The sequence below is a fragment of the Wolffia australiana genome, chromosome 3 (assembly GCF_029677425.1).
Source record: "Wolffia australiana isolate 7733 chromosome 3, ASM2967742v1".
In the NCBI taxonomy this organism is placed as follows: Eukaryota; Viridiplantae; Streptophyta; class Magnoliopsida; order Alismatales; family Araceae; genus Wolffia; species Wolffia australiana.
The window spans coordinates 3878042-3884041 of record NC_135837.1 but is presented as its reverse complement, the minus strand read 5'-3'; positions in this window follow the sequence as shown (position 1 = coordinate 3884041).

Genomic DNA, 6000 nt, shown 5'->3' with positions numbered 1-6000 from the left:
GTTGCATTTGCTAGCGCCACTGCCTCCGCCGCTGCCAACACTACCCTTGATGGCGTCGCCCGCGGGTTTGCAATGCCACCGCCAGAGCAGCGTGCATCAGCCGTCACCGGACCAGGCCGTAGTCCCACGGCCGCAATCGCCTGACCCGCGGCCGTTGCGCCCGCAGCGGTCGCAGCCACAGGAGCGGCATCAGCCGCAGCCACCCGAAGTGGCTGAGGCTGCTGAAGTGGCCGCAGCGGCCAGAGCCGGCCACAGCCGCCAGAGTGGCCGCAAACGCTCACAGCGGCCACGGCTGCCGTAGTAGCCACAACCGTTCGTAGCGGCCGTAGCCGCCGGAGAAGGTCGCAACCGCCAGAGCGACCATAGTAGCCGGAGCAAGCCATAGCTGCCAGAATGATCGCAGCCACCGGAGCGACCATAGCTACCCGTAGCGGCCGTAGTCGTCAGAGCCGCCACAACTGCCGTAGTGGCCGCTGCCCCCGCAGCAGCAGCCGCAGTCGTGCAGCCACAGGGCCACGCAGCCATGCAGCCGTGCAGCTGTGCAACTACTGCCGCAACCACGCAGCCCTATAGCTGCAGCCGCATCGCAGTCATGCACCCGCAGCTCACCCACAGCCGCAACCACGTAGCCGCAGTTGTGCAGCCACGTAGCTGCAGCCGTAGCCGCAGTCGCGCGGCCATGAAGCCACAGGGCGGCCGCGCTGCCACAGCCACAACCACGCAGCCGCATAGTCAACCCGCAGCGATCGCTGCACAATTGCTTAGTACACCGCCAGCCTTATCACCTCATAGTGTCGCCGAGCCATCACAACACCTACATGTGCTGCCGCCATCATCATCACCGCACTCATCTCAGAGCCATCGTCGCGCCTATATGCACTGTCGGTGTCCGTGCCACCGTGCTCGCCTCCAAGCCCATCAGTGTGCCTAGCTGCGCCTCGGCCGTCCTCATCACTGTGCTCGCCTCTGAACCCATCACTGGGTCTAGCTGCACCTTGGCCGTCCTCATCACAACGCTCGCCACCGAGCCCGTCACTGCGCCTGGCTGCGCCATCACTGTCCTTGCCCTTGCACTCGCCTCCGAGCCGACTGTCGTGTCTACATGTGCCACACACGCGCCTTGTGTAGCCTAGAGTAGTTTTGAGGAGAGCAATCGCCGGATGATCGCCACCACCACTTCACTGCTGTGAAGTACATGCCGGCGCAGGATTAATCACCATCGCCGTCGCCACAGATACCTACCTCTGTTCGCCATTAGTTAGCTTACAGTCCTCTTCATCATCAAAACAACACCAGACATCATTGTCGCCAACGTCCGATAGTACCTAGATGCAGCCGCCCTATGGCGCTGCGCCTTTACGCCATCCCATGCCGCCACTACGGTCTCCTAGAGAAGCTTCAAGGGAGATGATCGCCGGATGAGATGCGCCGCTAGTTCACCGCTGCAAAGTACATGTCGCCGCAGGATATACAGCCACCGCTTTGTAATGCCAACGCCTATCTTTGTTGCCTATAGCGAGCCGTAGCCGAGGCTCAACCCGTCACCGATGCGACAGCCCTACGCTACCGCTCTGCTGATCAGCCCTCCTCTCCTTGTGTTGTAACAAGAGTCGTTCGATCCCAGCACGTCGTGTTACATCACGTTGAAGCCCAAGGAAGAGGCCTGCTCGACGGTGCAACAGAAGGTTGATATAGCTTCTCAGCCAACTTCTCGAACATCCTCAAATTTCTGATAGCTGACCTTTGATGAACTCAAAATTCTTGTCATTGTTGTATATTGAATTCATGCAATAAATTTATATTTTCCTCACTAGTATAGAGATAAGTAAGGGTCGAATCCTCAGGGAGCTTAGGTAATGAGGTAGATGACTAAGGAGAGAAGAAGGGAGAGAAGAAGGGAGAGATGAAGGGAGAGATGAAGGGAGAGAAGAAGGGAGAGAAGAAGGGAGAGAAGAAGGGAGAGAAGAAGGGAGAGAAGAAGGGAGAGAAGAAGAGATACTTGTAGGTAAGGAAATGGAGATGTATTTTAGAGATTTAAAGAGGTTAAAACTAGATAGATTAATTTTTAGTAATACTGATATGAGTTGAATAGGTTTTTTACAGCCTTTAGTGGCCTTTTAAAGAAATGTTCCCATTGAGGAATTTCATCAAACACCTTATGGGCGAGGAGAAGGATGGACGAATCTGATGATAAAATAGAGAAGAAATGATGGAAATGGACGTAGAACTGAGGGTAGATTCCTGTGGGGTTGAAATGGTGGTGAATGGGTGGCTGAATGATGAGGAAAGAGTGATGAGGGGGAATGAGAGAACTGGAATGGATGCGTAACTATGAATGATGGAGATGATGTCTTTGTTTTTCAGAAAACTTTGGAATGAGAATCAAACAAACCTAAGAATAAGGAAATAGTCCTAATGCACTCTCCTTGGAGGGGATTACAAGATATTCTCTCATCAGAATCATCACACAAACCCCGTTTTTTGACGCCAGTCCTAGGCCGGGTGGTGCTCAATCCGCTACGATGTTGAGCTCGACTTGGTCTCCCTCTCCAGAGCAAGCTTGAGCATCTTCCAATGCCAAAGCTTGGGCCTAAGCTCTTCCCCCGTTCCTGCTGGTGACTTGTAGTCAAAGGAATGCCAAAAGACCCCTGGTGAAGAAGAAAAAAGGACTATTTGAAGGGTTAGGGGTTTTCTCAACTCAAATGGCATAAATTGCACTTATGCCCCTGCGACCTTACAAATTTAGACAAATTATAAATAAGCCCTCCAACAGAAGTAAAGCCATGAGTAATCATTTAGATCATTTTTAAAAAAAACAAAAAGTTATATTTCGCCTTTAAGAGTTCATCTCCTTATGATAATTTTTTAACAAATAAAAAAAATACGAAATAAATTACACAAAAATCAGGAAATGTCACGGCATCATAAAAACACAATGAAGGCGAAATTACTCAATTTAGTTCAATACAAACTGCAAATGTATCCATTTTGAGCTAAATATATGTGTAAACTGGGTCATTTTATGTCATAAATTTGCGTGTTATCAACCTTGATGAACCCACCAGGTCAAAGAGATAAAGAGAAAGTTGAAGGAGAAACAACAAAAGGCCAAGGAAGAGGCCTGCTTGATGGTGCAATAGAAGGTTGTTATAGCTTCTCAACCAACTTCTCGAACATCCTCCAATTTTAGATAGCTGACCTTGATGAACCCACCAGATCAAAGAGATTGAGGGAAAGTTGAAGGAGCAATAGGAATCGGCGATGTACATGGGGAAGGAGCTCAAGTGCAGGCAAAACGAGAGGGAAAGTGAAGATATCTTCTTGAGCAAAAGGCATGATTTTACAGCATGATCTTCCAACACATGGATATCATAGCTAACCATTTTTTTTTAGTGTATCGATGGTCTTCTGTGGAATCTCGGGGAAGTAAGTCGATGCCCATCAGTGAGCGCCAAAGCCCAGGTGATGAAATAAATTAAAGTTGACTTCACTACATTTTTGTCTTTGATGAGCAGATCATGACGCAAAGAGGAGGACAAGTACGAGTACACGAAGAAGTAGAAGAAGTAGAGCAGGGCACCCACGTCCTTATATTGAGAGCATCGACAACACAAAACAGGGGTTGTGCCACCCAGATAGAGTCGGAGCGCCTAAAAGGGGCTGAACCTCTACAGCACGTCTAGAGAAGGCACGAAAGAGAGAAGGAGAATGAGGGCTTCAATGGCAATGGGATCATGAGAGGAGGAGATGGGATCATGACAACGGCCATAGATTGTTATGTCTTTGCTTGCACCCCACACAACGTTCGGTCGCGTGATGAGGGCTGCTACAGCTATGACTTCACCAAAAAATGAGCGGACTCCACGCTATTGAAGCTAGCGGGGTGGGGAAAAGACAAGTAGAGGGTGACAAAAGATCTGGTCTCAACTGTGAGAGCCAAATTTGCGAACAATTATATTCTTTTTTCAGCCAGTCAATCACTAGCTTCTGACTCCAAAGTTTATTCATAGCAAAGGTTTGGTGGATTCCAGGTTGATATCACAGAGTTGACCATGAGTAAAACTTCATGCATGAATTTGTGCATTCACTCATTTCTGATTCAAAATTGTATGTGGGGATTACCAAATGTATTTTTCTTGGGTCAATCAAGCTGTCGGTCAAAACACTATGAGAGCAATGGGATTACTGTGGAGAGGCAAGGCGTGTCCTAATTCTCCTGGGTCAATTCAAATTATGCACATTGATGGTTTAGTTTCACCATCCAATGTTATTTTCAACTCTCTTAGAAGATATATGAGCTCTGTATCGGTGAAATGATGTCACTCCACATGGAGAATCGGTTTTGAACCATTTATTGTGTTCTTTAAGGTGGAAAGAGGTGTGACTGCTTTATAGATGTGTTCTTTACTTGTGAAGGGACTAGCAGTTAGGATAAATAAAGGATCAAAGATAGATGATTACAGTTAAATAAAATATATGAATAAACATTGGGTTATGATTCAATGTAGAATATGATTATAAGGAGTAGGATTATGCTCTATAGATAAAAAATGGCAATGGGCCATTACAATGCGTGATAATAGAACAAGTGTAGCAACTGCTTTTTTGATAATAGAGCATACCCCGCTATTGCAAGAAAAATTCCTATATCGAAATCATGTAGGAAAAAAATGCCAGTATTTTTTCCTACATGATCGATGTTGGATTTCTTCTTTTGCTTTGTTTTGTTAAGGATAGTGAACCTGATAAGAGTGTGCACCAAAAACTTAAAAGATAGACTTTACATCCTGAAGTCACATTCATTGCAAAACATTAATTATTGGCACAAAAACTTGGCTATAGCCTTGGGATGCACCACGTAGCTAACCACTCCCTTGAATTCAACAGTTTGCAGTAGAACTGTATGATATTCATGTGTCTTGCATATAAGTTGATATATGTGTTTATCGTGCCACTTTCGGAATTCTCATAAACTGTCATGATTTATACCTATCATTATTTTAAAAACTACTTGAAGTTATTGATGTAACACGACATGCCAAGATCGATGGCTTGTGTTACACCACAGGAGACAGATGAAAAAAAAGAGTGATGCAATGAGATGAGATGATATGTCAACGAGAAAGTATGTCAGAATACGGGTGATTTGAGACGTATTCCAGATGACGATATGGGAAATGGTTGTGGCATGGCCAAGCTCCCAATGATCCACGTGCTCAGCTCGAGGCTCGTACACACGCAGGAGAGGGCCTCCCTGGTAGGAGAAATTTGGGTTCTTCACGTCGTCTTGGGATCTCTGACGTGGCTGATGACGAGTCTGGACATGCTCAACTGGATGGTCCTCCATCAATTATTTAGTTCAACTTATGTTGGGAAGCATATGTTATTTTACATTCAGGCTATCCATATAATGTTGCTTTAGGAGGCATATGTTATTTTCACTAACATGGTGTATATTAAGAGACTTTCAGGTGACAAGAAAACTTTGAGCCCTCATACTAATGGAGGGGCATAAAGTTTATCATGTTGTTGATACTGCCTTTTCTGAGTAGGGCATCAAGACTTGATTCAAGTCCCAAAAATCCATAGCCTTAAAGTCGAACCTAGTCGTATAAAGCTCTGAAAAATAGGCAAACGAGTATAAATAAGTTAAGGCAAACGAGTTGTCAGTAAGGATAACTCAAATAAATTGGTTGAATTCACCCAAATTTAACCCAATAAGTGTACACTAAAAATAGATAAGTGAACTCACCCTAAGGTTTATGAAATGGTTGCTTGGATTTATGATAACTCAATATAAATGTATTAAATTAGATTTCACTAAGTCACAGTTTATTTACATTTCATATTAAACCTTACTAGGAGCATGTGAGCTCTGTCAAATAACATGTTAGAAATCTCCTCATATATTCATCTTTAAATCGTATAAATGTATAGTTTTTTGTACTTAATGTGACCTAGTTGGCCAATCAGCCAATTGGGCTGCAGCTAAAATCTTCT